We start from the raw sequence: 16,073 nt of genomic DNA, 5'->3' as shown, positions 1-16,073 counted from the left end.
GCCTGTGACCTGGCTCAGGAACGAAGTATTTGTCACTACAAAAGACTGGCCAGGCTCCCCAGGGTATCCAATTAAGTAAGCATTAACAGGTAATCTGCCAGACAGGAGATAAACAACGACAGGAGGTAAACAACGCACTCGGATTTCTGCTGTAGACCTCCCTTTCTGTGATGTAGGTATGATGTTTCTGGGGGTGGTCTTGGACTCCAGGGCGGGCAATTTAAAATGTCTACATAAGAGCGGGCACACCTTTGTTCTGGGTCCTCCTCTTTCTCTTGAGTGTGAGGGGAGCACCCTGTTGCAACAGTTCAATGAAGATCAGGCTTACGAGCTGCTTTGCTTCTCAATATTCTCTGGCTGGCCTCTGTTCTTTTCTCTGACTGATGGAGAACCTACAAAGGACTCTATAAGGGCTCTTGTGTCCCCCATAAGGGAATAAGACCAGATTTTCATTTATTACACCTTCCATAGAATCATAGAACTGTATAGTTGGAAGGGACCCCGAGGGTCATCTACTCCAGCCCCCTGCATACTCCAATTTATTATTTATTATTTATTGAATTTATATACCGCCCTATACCCAGAGGTCTCAGGGTGGTTCACATGAAAGGATATAAAATAAAAATAAAAACAATAACCCAAGAATAACCCCCCCCCAAAAAAGAGCCACATTTTAAAAGGGTATGGGATGTTGATTAAGTCAACCAAAGGCCTGGTTAAAAAAGAACATTTTTGCCTGGTGCCTAAAGGTGTATAATGAAGGCACCAGACAAACTTCCCTGGGAAGAGCATTCCACAGATGGGGAGCCACTGCAGAGAAGGCCCTGTTCTTGTGTTGCCACCCTCTGCAGTGGCGTAGCGTGGGTTGTCAGTACCCGGGGCAAGGCAAGTAATTTGTGCCCCCTAATCCGTGGATTTGCGCCTCCTAACCCGTGGATTTGCGCAGTGGCGTAGCGTGGGTTGTCAGTACCCGGGGCAAGGCAAGTAATTTGCGCCCCCTAACCTGTGGATTTGCGCCCCCTAACCCTAACCCCCAGATGTTGCGCCCGGTGCGGCCGGCCCCCCTGCACCCCCCACGCTGCACCACTGACCCTCTGGACCTCTCAAGGAGGAGGCACATGAAGAAGGGCCTTGGAAGATGATCTCAGGGTCCAGGTAGGTTCATATGGAAAGTGGTGGTCCTTGAGGTACTGCAGTCCTGAGCCGTTTAAGGCTTTATAGGTCAAAACCAGCACTTTGAATTGAGCCCGGAAACTAATCAGTAGCCAGTGCAGTTGGACCAGGATCGGTGTAAGATGCTCAAACCATCTTGCTCCAGTGAGCAACCTGGCCGCTGAATTCTGCACCGACTGAAGTTTCCGAACCGCCTTCAGAGGCAGCCCTACGTATAACCCATTGCAGTAATCTAACCTTGAGGTTACCAGAGCATAGACAACAGTAGGCTATCCCTGTCCAGATAGGGGAGTAGCTGGGTCACCAGTCGAAGCTGATGGAAGGCATTCTGGGCCGCTGAGGCCACCTGAGCCTCAAGCAACAGCAAAGGATCCAGGAGTATCCCCAAGCTATGAACCGGCTCCTTCAGGGAAAGTGCAACCCCATCAAGAGCAGGTGATCTCCCAGACATCTGGTCTAGGGAAGTACCCACTAACAGTGCCTCAGTCTAATCTGGATTGAGCTTCAGTTTGTTGGCTCTCATCCTGTCCATTACCGAGGCAAGACACTGGTCCAGCACTTCCACTGCCTCACCTGCAGATGTAAAGGAGAAAGAGCTGAGTGTCATTAGCATATTGCTGACAACGTACTCTGAACCTGCAGATAACCCCACCCAGCGGTTTCATGTAGATGTGTTTTTTGTGGTTTTTTTGAGATTTAATATATATTTTATTCAGGATTTTCTTGTTTTACAGAAGTGTAGTGCCTCGTATTTTTCCCCCCATGTAACATTTTTACAAATCCGTTTCATTTGTTGATGCATTAGGGGGAGAAGAAAAGAAAAAAGAAAAAAGAAAGGGGGTGGAGAGAGGGAAGATGGATAGGGGTGCGGTCGGGTGGCGGTGTTTCTATTATGTTTAATGTATGTAGAGTTTGGTGTCAGCGTTGCTTGTGTTGTTCACTTGTCTTAAACAATGTGGGGTACACTCCCACTCTGGTACTCTCGCCCACCTGGAAATTCAAACCCTCCACCTGCCACCAGATAAGACGGTATCTGCAAGAGGCCCTCCTGCAAAGTCAGCAAGTGGGACATTTGCAGGGAACCCAAAATGCTTGTTTACAAAGCTATTGTACTACCAACCTTACTATATGCTTGTGAAACATGGACCACTTATAAACGTCATCTCCAACTCCTCGAAAGATTTCATCAACGGTGTCTCCAAATGTTTTTACACATCACTTGGGAAGACAGGCGAACTAATGCCTGTGCACTGGAAGAAACAAAAATCACCAGTGTCAAAGCAATGATTCTTCAACATCAACTTTGTTGGACTGGTCATGTTGTGCGGATGCCTGATGATCATCTTCCAAAGCAAGTAGTCTATTCTGAACTTAAAAATGGAAAGTGTAATGCTGGAGGTCAACAAAGGAGGTTTAAAGACTCTCTCAAGGCAAATCTAAAAAAATGTACTATAAACACTGACAATTGGAAAACACTGACCTGCGAGAACTCCAATTGGAGAACAGCCTTTACCAAAGGTGTCATGGGCTTTGAAGACACTCGAACTCAGGACGAAAGGGAGAAACACACTAAGAGGAAGGCATGTCTGGCAAACCCTCACCGTGATCAACCCCCGCCCAGAAAGCTATGTCCCCACTGTGGAAGGACGTGTGGATCCAGAATTGGCCTCCACAGTCACTTACAGACTCACTGTTAAGACCGTGTTCATGGAAGACAATCTTCCTCAGCTATGAGTGATCGCCGAAGAAGAAGAAGAAGAAAGAAGAAGAAGAAGAAGATTTAGGACGATCTTTTAGGTATCCAAAGCTATGGATGGCATTGTAAGCCAAAACCAGTACTTGAACTTAGCTCGGTAGCTAGTTGACAATTCTTTCAGCAGTGGGGTGATATGCTGTCCCAATTTGTGGTCCAATTGCTGCATTTTGCACCCGCTGCACCCCCCAGGGTAGCCCCGCAGAGAGGGAACAGCAGTAATCCAGCCTTTGCACCAGTCGTTCCAGCTTTCTGCTCCAGTCTACGATTTTAATTTCAGATATTGCCTGTTTCATTCTGTGCATCCCACCTCCCCCGTAAACTGCTTTGAGGCATATAGCAGAACACGAGCTATAAAACCCTTAAGTAAGTTAAGTAAGTACATATTTGCATTGAGAGCAAATCCCACCACCACTGTGGCTGCCAATGCAAATATTAGCTTGGAAGAAGGGATTTTCTTCTGCATCATGGCAGGGCTATGTTTCCCTTCCACAACTGCCACAATCCCAATAACCAGCCTCCTCATTTGCATGTAATAAAACCTGAACACTGAATGCAAATATGCTTTTAAAGTCACCAGGCCCTTACCCATTTTTTGTTTGTTTATTTGTGTGCTTCTCCTTTCCCCAAATGGAGAAACTCATCTCCCCATTGGTCTGCTTGCCGTTTCCTAAATTCTGCATTCTTATTAGTTAACATACCTAAACTTAGACTATGGGAAGGTGTCTACCCAATGTGGGATGCAATATAATGTTTACTATTCGTTTCCATGGCATATTTCTGCGAGCTCTTTGGCTGTCAAGATTAAAAATAATCTTCCCTGCAATTTTTCCAGTTCACAGGAAATGGGTGCTTTAAGGTGAGATGTTTTGCAAAAAAAACACGCGCCGGTGGATGCAAAAAGAGCCCTGCCTGATCTGATCAGTGGTCTCTCTAGCCCAGTATATGGTCTCCAATGATAGCCAGTTTGATACTGCTATGAAGCTTGGTTATACTTGGTTCTGAGTGTGGATCCTCCAGGTGTTGCTGGACTCCAACTCCCATCAGCCATAGCCAGCATGGCCAATGGTTAGGGATGGTAGGAGGTCTAGGCCAATAACACCCAAAGGGCCTCAGGCTCCCTGTCCTTGCTGTATAGAATCATGGCATCCTAGAATTGTAGAGTTGGAAGGGACCTGAGGGTCATCTAGCCCAATCCCCTGCAATGCAGGAATCTCAACACGCAGTTGGTCCCCCATCCAATTTGAAATCATACTGGACCCTGCTTAGCTTTGTAAATGCGCTAGCAGTTGTATTGCTGCACCCCTGAGATGTAGAAACTGTTTGATTCCCTCTGTTTTCCAAAGGAAATGTTCAAATGATTGTTGAAAACAGCATCACAATGTGCATTGGCTCCCAGTACGTTTCCAAGCACGATTCAAAGTGTTGGTGCTGACCTTTAAAGCCCTAAACGGCCTCGGTCCTGTATACCTGAAGGAGCGTCTCCAACCCATCATTCTGCCCGGACGTTGAGGTCCAGCGCTGAGGGCCTTCTGGCGGTTCCCTCATTGCGAGAAGTGAGGCTACAGGGAACCAGACAGAGGGCCTTCTCGGTAGTGGCGCCCGCCCTGTGGAACGCCCTCTCATCAGATGTCAAAGAGATAAATAATTACCTGACATTCAGAAGACATCTTAAGGCAGCCCTGTTCAGGGAAGTTTTTAATATGTAACGCTGTACTGTTTTTAACACTGATTGGGAGCCGCCCAGAGTGGCTGGGGAAACTCAGCCAGATGGGCGGGGTATAAATAACAAATTATTATTATTATTATTATTATTATTATTATTATTATTATTATTATTATTGTTGTTGTTGTTGTTGTTGTTGTTGTTGTTGTTGTTGTTGTTATTATTATTATTATTATTATTATTATTATTATTATTATTATTATTATATTATGGGAAACGGCTTGCAGAAATGGGTGCATTATGCAAAACCGCATGCAACCCACGCCCCCCCCCCCCGGATATCTAGAGAAAGATGTTAAATTTATTTTTGCAAACTGGTGTGGAAATGTGTTGAATTGAAATTTAAGATTAGAAACAGCAGATTCACCGATCTCTTAGTTTTACACAGTGGAGCAACTGGCTAAGACTCTGATCTGTAGGTGGCAGCCCATTCTGGCCCCTACCTGGACTCTACCATCCCATCCCTTTCTTATTCTGCTGCACAGGTAAGTGCCTTTTGTTCAGGATTAAAAGTAAGGGTTAAAAGCCACCTGTCACAGATGCACCGAATTGTAGAGTTGGAAGGGACCCAGCGGTCATCTAGCCCAACCCCCCTTGCAATGCAGGAATCTCAACTAAAGCATCCCTGACAGATGGCCATCCAATCTCTGCTTAATCATGGATGCTTTAGCTGAGATTCCTGCATTGCAAGGGGGGTTGGACTAGATGACCGTCAGGGTCCCTTCCAACTCTACAATTCTAGGATTCTAAGCCGCTCTGAAGATAACTGCATATGAAGCCCAAATGAGGCTAGGAGGTCACTGAAGGATCAGGAAAGCGGAAAGGACCTGGGCTCTAATTATTAACACTTTGAACTCCTGGGATGTCCATTTCCAGAGGAAGCCTAACGGCTTGTGAACGCTAATTAAACCTCCTGGTGTTTTCACGAGGCAGGAAATTGCTTGGATGTGGAGTATTGACCGAGTTTAAAATTCTGAGGAGCAGAACCACCTGCAGTAACACATTTTCTCTCTCTCTGCCTGTGTACATAGATGGTTTGGAGGCAGCAGCCAGTGCCGAATGTGGTTGCCTTAGCTATTTGGAGCTGCAAGGTGGGTTCAAAGCACATAGGACACTGCAAGGGCTGCCAGTGGGCTACCAGTTCAAGGCATTAGCTAATCCAGAATGCGGCAGCTCGACTGGTGACTGGGAGTGGCCGCCGAGACCATAGCACACTGGTCCTGAAAGACCTACATTGGCTCCCAGTATGTTTCCAAGCACAATTCAAAGTGTTGGTGCTGACTTTTAAAGCCCTAAACGGCCTCGGTCCAGTATATCTGAAGGAGCGTCTCCACCCCCATCTTCCAGCCCGGACACCTGGGTCCATCTCCCGAGGGCCTTCTGGCGGTTCCCTCGCTGCAAGAAGCCAAGTTACAGGGAACCAGGCAGAGGGCCTTCTCGGTAGTGGCACCTGCCCTGTGGAACGCACTCCCAGCAGATGTCAAGGAAATAAACAACTATCTGACTTTTAGAAGACATCTGAAGGCAGCCCTGTTTAGGGAAGTTTTTAATGTTTGATTTTATTTTCAATATTCTGTTGGGAGCCACCCAGAGTGGCTAGGGAAACCCAGCCAGATAGGCGGGGTAAGTAATAAGAAACAACAACAATACTAAAGTTAAAACAATACAGATCTTATTGAGAGAAAAAAATATGTGTGTTTCTCAACCTCTTGCTTTTTCTGGCTCCCCAGCATCTGGTCCCCATGAGATACAGTGCTTCTGGACATGGAGGTTCTATTTTTGAACGCGACGACTAGCAGGCACCGGCAGGCCTGCCTCCCATCAGTCTTGTCAACACTCTTTTCAAACCCTGCTGATCTGTTTGCTTGTGTACCAAACCCTACAAGAAACAAGGACCTAATGTAGCATCTTCCAAGCTTTCCTTGAGCCAGATGGACCAACGGTCTGATTGCACAGAGTCATAGGGATCTAGTCCAAGCTCCAGAAATGCAGGAATTGCTGCTGAAGAATCTCCACCCAGCTTCAAAACCCTCCCATGAAGAAGATTCCACCCCTTTCCAAGGTCATCCATTTCACTGTCAAACTGCTCTTGGATATCCATTCTTGTGTTATAAGCCATCCATGCAGGAATATGGTTCTAGTTTAGCGCTTCTCAAACCTTTTATTTTCTGGGCCACACTTTGCTTGTGCCACACTGAATTTTTTTTTTAATTGATAAGGGATACATTGGGAAGCAAAAAGAAATGACTCCTAGCCGTGCTTGATTTATAACACAGAGCACAATTACTTCACCATACGATTATGGGACATTCAGAAAGTATATAAAAATATGTATTTGAGACCTGTCTGTTTTTCATTTGTTTATTTTTGGCTACAACCTGCATTTGGCTGCCCAATAAAGTCTGATGATGCAGCTACAAAAGAACATGAATCATTCCCAAAATATAATTAAAGATGAGCCTCTTACATATATATTTTAAATATGTATAAAAACTCCGTGTGAGGTGTGAGCTTGATTTTGCTCGGTAATCTTATTTATATTAGGTCTAATTTGAGACTTAGGTGAACCCTTCTCCTCATCAGCACAAAGAAGCCTTTCTCTTTTCTGATTTTTCATCTTTTTCGGAGTTGGAAATCCCTGTTTACAATAATATGTTGTGGAGAACTGTAGAAGAATAGCTCATGCAATTCTCCAGCACTCAGTTTGAATGGCAATTCTCGATCACAATTAGGGTTGCCCTCAGTATCCCTCGATGCTCCTGCTCTGGTTTTGAAAAGACATATTTCCATATTCTGCAAATAAAAAGACATACTGGTATTTTAAGACAATACTATATGACACTGAAATATTTAAATGTTTCTTTGATTGTCCTTGAATCTCCCCGTCACATTCGTCACCCTCTCCTGTCACACCAGGATGTGAGCTTGCTTTCGCATGTATATTTACATTTATGTAATATAAATTTAATAGATTTATATTATATTTATAGTAGGTCTAATTTGAAACCCCGCGACGGGGTGAGCTCCCGTTGTTCGGTCCCTGCTCCTGCCAACCTAGCAGTTCGAAAGCACGTCAAACTGCAAGTAGATAAATAGGTACCGCTCTGGTGGGAAGGTAAACGGTGTTTCTGTGCACTGCTCTGGTTCACCAGAAGCGGCTTAGTCATGCTGGCCAATAAAGTGAGATGAGCGCCACAACCCCCAGAGTCGTTACCGACTGGAGCTAATGGTCAGGGGTCCCTTTACCTTTACCTTTTAATTTGAAACACTAGTCTCCTCATCAACACAAGGAAACCTTGCTCTTGCTCTCATTTTGGAAAGAGTCTGCAAATGAAAAGAATTGTTTTGCTACTATACTATACCATACTGCGTTGAAATGCCACAGCCTTTGAGAACTACTGGCCTCGTTCCTTAAGAGAACCGCTGGTCTAGTTCCTTTCCTGAGAGCCTTCCCAGAAAAGAATTTCATCCTGTCTGTGGCATGGGACAGGAACAGGGAAACTCAGATGTTCCTGGTCTCCTCCTTCTATCAGCCAGGACAGCCAATGGTCAGGGATCATAGGCACCACCTATGCCGGGCTGTGGGGGCCCAGGAACCCACAAATATTCAGTGAAGACCTCTCCCCCAGGTTCTACTTGATGGAACATGCAAACCGTGGAGCATGCATGCATCAGATCACCAGCTTGCCAGAACATGCACAAATGACATCACGCCGCAGGGCATGCTGACATCACATGCGCACGCTGCGGTTATGTCGGCACGCCCTGGGCACCCACCGGCGCACCATCCTATCTGGTGTGGCCCTGATACAGTCACAGCCTCAGCCACTGCTAGCAAGGTGCATGTGACAGGGCAAGTCAGGCCATGGACTGAGCAACCCTCGAGTCATCAGAGCTGCCTGTTTTTCTCCGAGCCACAACCAATCCTTAACCAAGCCTAAGGTGGACAAGGAAACGGGTCTTCCTTTTCCCAGGCCTCTTTCCCAGGCTTCAACCGTGTCGTCTAAAATAAGCGTTTTGTGTGTTGTTGTTGTTTCTAGAGGAAGCCGTTGGAGAGGCGGGTGGGAGGAAATGTTTGTGTGCTGATGGACGTGCCACTAGGGAAGTTCATGGGTCGCTTCCTGAGTTCGGTGGAAGGTGTCTTGATTTATTGGAGGTGCCTAAAGCTGGCATCCGCTTCCTCGACAGGTTGGGAGCTGGCTATGTTTCCACACTTCCATCAAAGGCCACCACCCTGCTGGCTATGCGCTACCTCCAGGCGCATACTCTGAGTACTGGTTGCTGGAGAAGCCAAGAAGGAGGGAGATGTTGTGGGCTTCTTGCTTGTGGGCTTCCCAGCAGGGTATCATGGACTGGTTGGGCACAGAAGAATGGTGGGAGAAACCAGCTGGGGAACCCCCAAGCGAAGAAGGCTCAGAGCCAGGGGATTGGTGGTGGGAGAATGATGAGTGGCCAGAGGGAGAAGAGGGAGATGGCTGGGAAGAGGTGGTGTCAAAGCCGAAGAGACTGCGGAGAGAATAATTGGGTTCACTCTTCCCACCTTGGGTCAAATCTATCCTTCCAGGTGCCATAAGAAAGCTGCAGAGATAGCGCAGGAAAGTGCGCACCCCGGAAATGATCTCTTTCAGCTTCTGCCCTCTGGAAGAAGGTACAGGGTTATAAAGACTAGAACTAGCCGCCTGAGAAACAGTTTCTACCCAAATGCGATTTTGGTTTTAAACACATTGTAAGGAGTCTGTATGGGAGTATATTGTATTTAAAAATGGGGCACCAGAGTTTTTAAGGGGCTAACCAGACTGGGATAGCAGGCTTGTTGGGTTTTGAATGTCTTATGTAGATTTTTCAATTTCGTTGTTCTGTATGGGACAATGACAATAAAGATTATCGTATTATCGTATCGTAACAGGGTTTAGTGAGCGGGGAGAGTCTGTGGCAGAGAGAAGATCAGAATCAGAGGCAGAAGCTGAGGCAGGAGAGAGGGGAGGCCAGGGTGAGTCAGTCTGGTGAAGAGACATGGGTGTCTCCCGCTCTTGCCGCAACAAGCTCCAGCCAGTCCTTGTCTCCCAGAACCAGGAGATGCATGAAAAGGACAGGGGAGAAGTTAGCATCACACAGGAGCAGTCTCAAAAATGTGTTCCCAGGGTCACAGCGTGGGTCATGGCAACTTCACGCTGTGCCCGTGGTCCAGGATAAGAGCTGTGATGGGGGGAAAGATGGCAATCCTATACCTTCTCTAGGTCTTCCCGCCAGCCTCTTGCTGTTCTTCCTGCAACAGGGATGGCTCCTCTGCCTCCAGTGGGATTGTGAGCACCAGTTCTCAAGGAACTGTCCGCCTCTTTGCTGCCATCACCGAGGCCACCAGTCCCAGCGCCCTAACCAAGGGTTGAGATGGTCTCTGTTCTTCTAAGCTTTGCACTGCAGCACACAGACAAGCAAGAGGACTGGGCTCTTATTTCCCTCCATTCATTCTTTCTCCCTCTTCTTAAGCACTGACCCAAATCGCCAAACGCCAGGACAAGCTTTCCCTTTGTCCCTTGAGAAAACCAGCTTAGTAAGCTAAGCACAAGACGCAAGCCGTCAGGGAGGCGTTTGTGAGGTTAGCTGAGGACACGGTGCCTCCTCCTCTGCAACGGAGCTACCTGATTTTCTGGCTTTAAACTTGACTACAGCTTTACAAGGTGCTGTTGTACGGTCCTTCCCCTTTCTTGGTGGCGCGGAGGGGGGTGGTAGTGGAGGAGAGGAGTGGGGTGAGGTGGCTTTTCTTGAGAGCTGTGGAGCAAAGAATCACAGCCATAGGAGCCAACTCTATAGGGCCGAGATGTCTTCAACGCCACCCATGTATGCTGGGATGGGGCTAAGCCCCGCAATCTTGAGTGGGTGGAGGAGGCTGAAACCTTCCATGCCCACCCACCCACCCACCCACCTGCCTACCTGCCCCCTCCCCCTCTCTCCCCCCTTGGTTCCTTGTCCTCCATCACGTTGAGAGATACTGACCAAGGCAGAATAGGGTGTGACTATTACTTCCCTTCACATGGTCACTAATAATAATAATAATAATAATAATAATAATAATAATAATAATAATTTATTTATATCCCACCCTCCCCAGCCGAAGCCGGGCTCAGAGCGGCTAACAACAGTAAAATAATACAGCATTCTAAAATCAATTCATTATAAAATCAGTTCAAATCAAATTGATGGCAACCATTGGGCTAGAGTTCTGTGAAGAATTAGCAAAGGTCAGGCTGTGCCTTGGCCAAAGGCCTGGTAGAACAGCTCCGCCTTGCAGGCTCTGCGGAAAGATGTCAAGTCCCGCAGGGCCCTAGTCTCTTGTGACAGAGCATTCCACCAGATCGGAGCCGCAGCCGAGAAAGCCCTGGCTCTGGTTGAGGCCAGCCTAACCTCTCTGTGGCCTGGGACCTCCAAGATGTTTTTATTTGCAGACCGTAAGGTCCTCCGTGGGACATACCAGGAGAGGCAGTCCCATAGGTACGAGGGTCCTAGGCCGTGTAGGGCTTTAAAGGTTAAAACCAGCACCTTAAACCTGATCCTGTACTCCACCGGGAGCCAGTGCAGCTGGTATAGTACTGGGTGAATGTGATCCCACAGCGAGGACCCCGTAAGGAGTCTCGCCGTGGCATTTTGCACCCGCTGGAGTTTCTGGATCAGTCTCAAGGGCAGCCCCATTTAGAGCGAGTTACAATAATCCAGCCTGAAGGTGACCGTCGCATGGATCACAGTGGCTAGGTCAGGGCTCTCGTAAGGTAACTGTTTCCCCTTCACGCACCCAGGTCTCCGTCACACAAGCCAGGTCGACCCCCTGCGAGGTAAAGAAATCTCGCAAGGTGGCGGTTTTGTTGCTTATAGACCTAGACCCATGCAGCCTAGAATAGCATTTGATGGGAAGTTAATGGGGAGATGGGCTGTAGAGCATGTGTAGGCAAAGTAAGGCCCGGGGGCCGGATCCGGCCCAATCGCCTTCTAAATCCGGCCTGCGGACAGTCCGGGCATCAGTGTGTTTTTACCTGAGTAGAATGTGTCCTTTTATTTAAAATGTGGGGCATAGAAATCCATTCGTAATTATTTCCCCCCAAAAATATAGTCTGGCCCCCCCACAAGGTCTGAGTGACAGTGGACTGGCCCCCTGCTGAAAAAGTTTGCTGACCCCTGCTGTAGAGGAACAGCCACAGCTCAGGGGTAGGGGATCTGCTGAAGGTGCCAGCAGTCCCTGACAGCATCTTCAGGTAGGGCTGAGGACATAGGAACCAACTCCTGGGTGCTGAGGTCCCTTTGGCCTCCGCTCAATAAAATATTTGAGAGCCCCCTCCTGCAAGTTAATGGACATTGCCATTCAAATGGTGTGCATGTGCTGCATCATGTGATCGATTATGCAGGGTGGGGGTTTACCTGCCCCCCCCATATTTTATTCAAGTTGGCACCCCTGGCTGAGAATCGTGCCCCCTTCCTGAAACCCTGGATAGCTGCTACCAGTCAGTGTAGACAATACTGAACTAGATGGCCCCAATGGCCTGGTAAGGCAGCTTCTGATGTCCCTAAATGGCTGGTGTGGTTTGGGGAAAGTGTTCATTTGATCCTCATAACTGCCAAAGTAAAGTGGCTGCTGATTCTCGTTCCCAGTAGCTGGGAAGCTGGTTCAATTCATGAGAAATTTCGGAAACCTCTAATCTTCCGGAGGTGCCCCTCCCTCTCTGCCGCCCGATAAATTAACTCAAGGGTAGAGGAAGCTATTAAAGAGATGAGATGTACAAGGGCTGGAAAGGGACAGGAACTCTCAGATCCTTCCTGATTCAGCATGAGAGAAGCAAAGTGACTCATGGCTCCAAAAGAGAGAAATTGCACGCTCGCAATTCCCAGGTAGCCATCCTGCCTGCAGCAAAGGCTGATCTCCATCTGTTGTGGGTGGAAAACGCCGTCCTCATTAAGCTGGCAGGCAGTAAAGAGAAGCTGCGTTGCACTTCCAAGGTAGGATGTGAGGGGAAAGCCCTGGTTTTCCCCTTCTAGGCCACCTGGCTAGTTCAAGAAGGGCTGAGTCAGAAGGCAGGTTTCGTGCTACACTCTTGGTAGAGCGAAATGGTAAAGATTTGCAAGGACTGAACCACTTTTAATGCTCCCTCACCAAAACCCCAAACAGTACACTTGTTTTCTGCTTTGCTCTCTTTATCCTGCTAATAGGTAAAAGGTAAAGGGACCCCTGACCATTGGGTCCAGTCGTGGCCGACTCTGGGGTTGCGGCGCTCATCTCGCTTTATTGGCCGAGGGAGCCGGCGTACAGCTTCCGGGTCATGTGGCCAGCATGACTAAGCCACTTCTGGCGAACCAGATCAGAGCACTGAAACGCCGTTTACCTTCCCATCAGAGTGGTACCTATTTATCTACTTGCAGTTTGACGTGCTTTCGAACTGCTAGGTTGGCAGGACCAGGGACCGAACAATAGGAGTTCACCCCGTCGCGGGGATTCGAACCGCCGACCTTCTGATCGGCAAGTCCTAGGCTCTGTAGTTTAACCCACAGCACCACCCATGTCCCCTATCCTGCTAAAAAGGGAGCCCTCAAAGAGGAAACTGTCCGTCTGCAGTCTGAAATGGGACAGTTGAGCTCCTCGATTCTTGTGAAATGCTGACCTGAAATGCTTCAGGTTATACAAAACCAGCAGAATCCAGTGACAAATGTTTCCCTGGATTGCGTACGCACAAAGCCTGCCACCGTAGGTTGGAAGTGGATGCATTCAAGGGGGGAAACCTTTTCCCCAACACCCCCCTGCTGCCTGAAGTGGTACAGTCCAGGAAAAGCTTTAGAGTAGTAGTAAAAGAGTAGTAAACACATGCCAAATTCCCTCAGGGAGACTCCCCTGTGGTGAGTGCCTGAGGGCCCTGCTCTTGCCACTTACCATCTGGCTTGGGGCGGGGCCTGGGGCCTCACAAGGACTGCTCTGCTGCCCAGGAAGACTCTCCTGCGTGAGTGCCTGAGGGCCCTGCTCTTGCCACTTACCATCTGGCCTGGGGCGGGGCCTGGGGCCTCACAAGGACTGCTCTGCTGCCCAGGAAGACTCTCCTGCGTGAGTGCCTGAGGGCCCTGCTCCTTCTTGCCACTTACCACCTGGCCTAGGAAGGGCCTGACAGGCCTCACAAGGACTGCTCCTGCCACTTACTATCTGGCCCAGGGTGGGGCCTCACAAGGATGGTTGTTGCCATTGATGCTGCTACTGCCCAGGAGGACCCGGAGGAGTGCAGAGCTCTTTTTAACATGTTTTGTTTTGTTTTTGTTTTTTAATATTTCCCTTTCCCTTTCGATTCTATATATGGGGGTGGGATGGATGTTTGGGTGGGCTGGGGAATTTGTTAGATTTTGATGAATTTGTAATTTTTGCAGTTTTTGTTTGTATTGTTTTATTGTTTTCTGGGTTGTTTTTGTTTTTATTGCTTTAAGGTTTTATTGTTCTAGGCTGCGAAAGAATAATATTAATTGCCATCAATGGAGGCCACTATGAGGCCTGGGATTGCTACCGTGGAGGGGCGAGGGAGGTATGGCGGTGGGGGCAGATGTTACAGGCGAAGGGGATCGAGATATGGATACGCTCGTACCCTTTCCAATCTGCGCCCCATCCCGAGGAACGAGGGTAGGGTGAGCAAGGATTACTCACCTCCGTCACTGGTGCTGTGCAATGCCAGGTCTATAGGCAATAAAACCGCCACCCTGCGAGATTTCTTTATCTCGCAGGGGGTCGACCTGGCTTGTGTGACGGAGACCTGGGTGCGCGAAGGGGCAACAGTTACCTTACGAGAGATGGCGCCCCCGGGTTTCTCTGTCCTCCACCAGTCGCGGACTGTGGGCCGGGGGGGAGGGGTGGCATTATTAATCCGGGAAGATTGTCCTTTCAGGGCTCTACCATCGCCATCGATCCCCGGCATCGAATGTGTTGGCCTAGTGTGGGGCTCCGAGGAGAGCTTGGCTGTCTGGCTGGTGTACCGGCCACCTAGCGCACCAGCAGCCACCCTGTCAGGCCTATTGGAGGCGGTGGCCGGCTGGGCCTTGGAGTTCCCTAACCTATTGGTATTGGGGGACTTCAACATCCATGCTGATGCCACTCCCTCCTCACAGGCTCTGGACCTGGTGTCTTCCATGGCGACACTAGGGCTCTCCCAGTTTGTTTCGGGCCCCACACATCAAGCAGGCCACACGCTGGATTTGATCTTTGGCGTCGGTATAGATGTGATCATGTCTCCTTCGATTAAGGTGCCATGGTCTGATCACTACGCTCTGAAAGCCAGGATTGACTTTCCACCCCCACCCTGCTTAGGTGGCGAGCCAATTTGGGCTCGCCCGCAGAGGCTGATGGACCCTGAGAGATTCCGCCAAGCCTTGCGGGACCTTGCTCCCCCTGGCAACTCATTGACTGAGCTTGTTGAGGGCTGGAATGCCCAGCTCCTGGCAGCCATCGATGAGATCGCACCTAAGCGCCCTCTGCGACCCCGCAGAAACCGGGCTCCCTGGTTTACCGAGGAGCTCTGGAAAATGAAGCGTGACCTCAGACGGCTAGAGCGAGTATGGCGGGGTGCCCGTGACGGAGCCTCAAGAACATCTTATAGGGCTTTTATGAAAACCTACGAGATGGCGGTGAAGGCTGCTAAGAAGTCATACTTCTCGGCCTCCATTGCATCCGCTAGCTCTCGCCCAGCGCAATTATTTAGTATAATCAGGTCTTTAACGTCCCTTGAGGGACAGCCAAATTTAAATAATAAATTGACACACGGCTGTGAGGCATTTGCGAGCTTTTTTGCGGAGAAGGTCTTGTTGCTCCGCCATGACCTCCCTGCCAATTTGGATACAATAAAGGAACTGGAGGCCCCTCGACTGTCCTCGGGTCCAGTATTGGACCACTTCGACCAGATATCCCCAGCCGATGTGGACAGACTCCTCCGAGCTGGAAAGCCCACCACCTGTCCTCTCGACCCGTGCCCGTCTTGGCTGATTAGAGCGTGTCCAGACGAGGTGCGGGCCCTCCTGGGGGATATCATCAATTTGTCCCTTGGCACGGGGACATTCCCAGGGGAACTGAAGGAGGCAGTGGTGCGCCCGCTCTTAAAGAAAACATCATTAGATCCTTTAGATCTATCCAATTACCGCCCGGTTTCGAATCTTCCGTTCCTGGGTAAGGTGATTGAGAGAGCGGTTGCTGAACAGCTTGGTGGGTTTCTGGATGAAACATCGGCTCTGGATCCATTCCAGTCCGGCTTCCGCGCTGGTCATGGGACCGAGACGGCTCTGGTCGCCCTAACAGATGACCTTCGTAGACAGCTGGATCGAGGCGGGTCGGGGCTGCTGATCCTTCTAGATCTATCAGCAGCTTTCGACATGGTCGATCACGAACTTCTGGACCACCGCCTTGCCGACGTGGGGATC

Source organism: Podarcis bocagei (genome assembly GCF_964188305.1).
Source record: "Podarcis bocagei genome assembly, chromosome: 9".
NCBI classification, from domain to species: domain Eukaryota; kingdom Metazoa; phylum Chordata; class Lepidosauria; order Squamata; family Lacertidae; genus Podarcis; species Podarcis bocagei.
Note: the sequence above shows the minus strand (reverse complement) of the source record.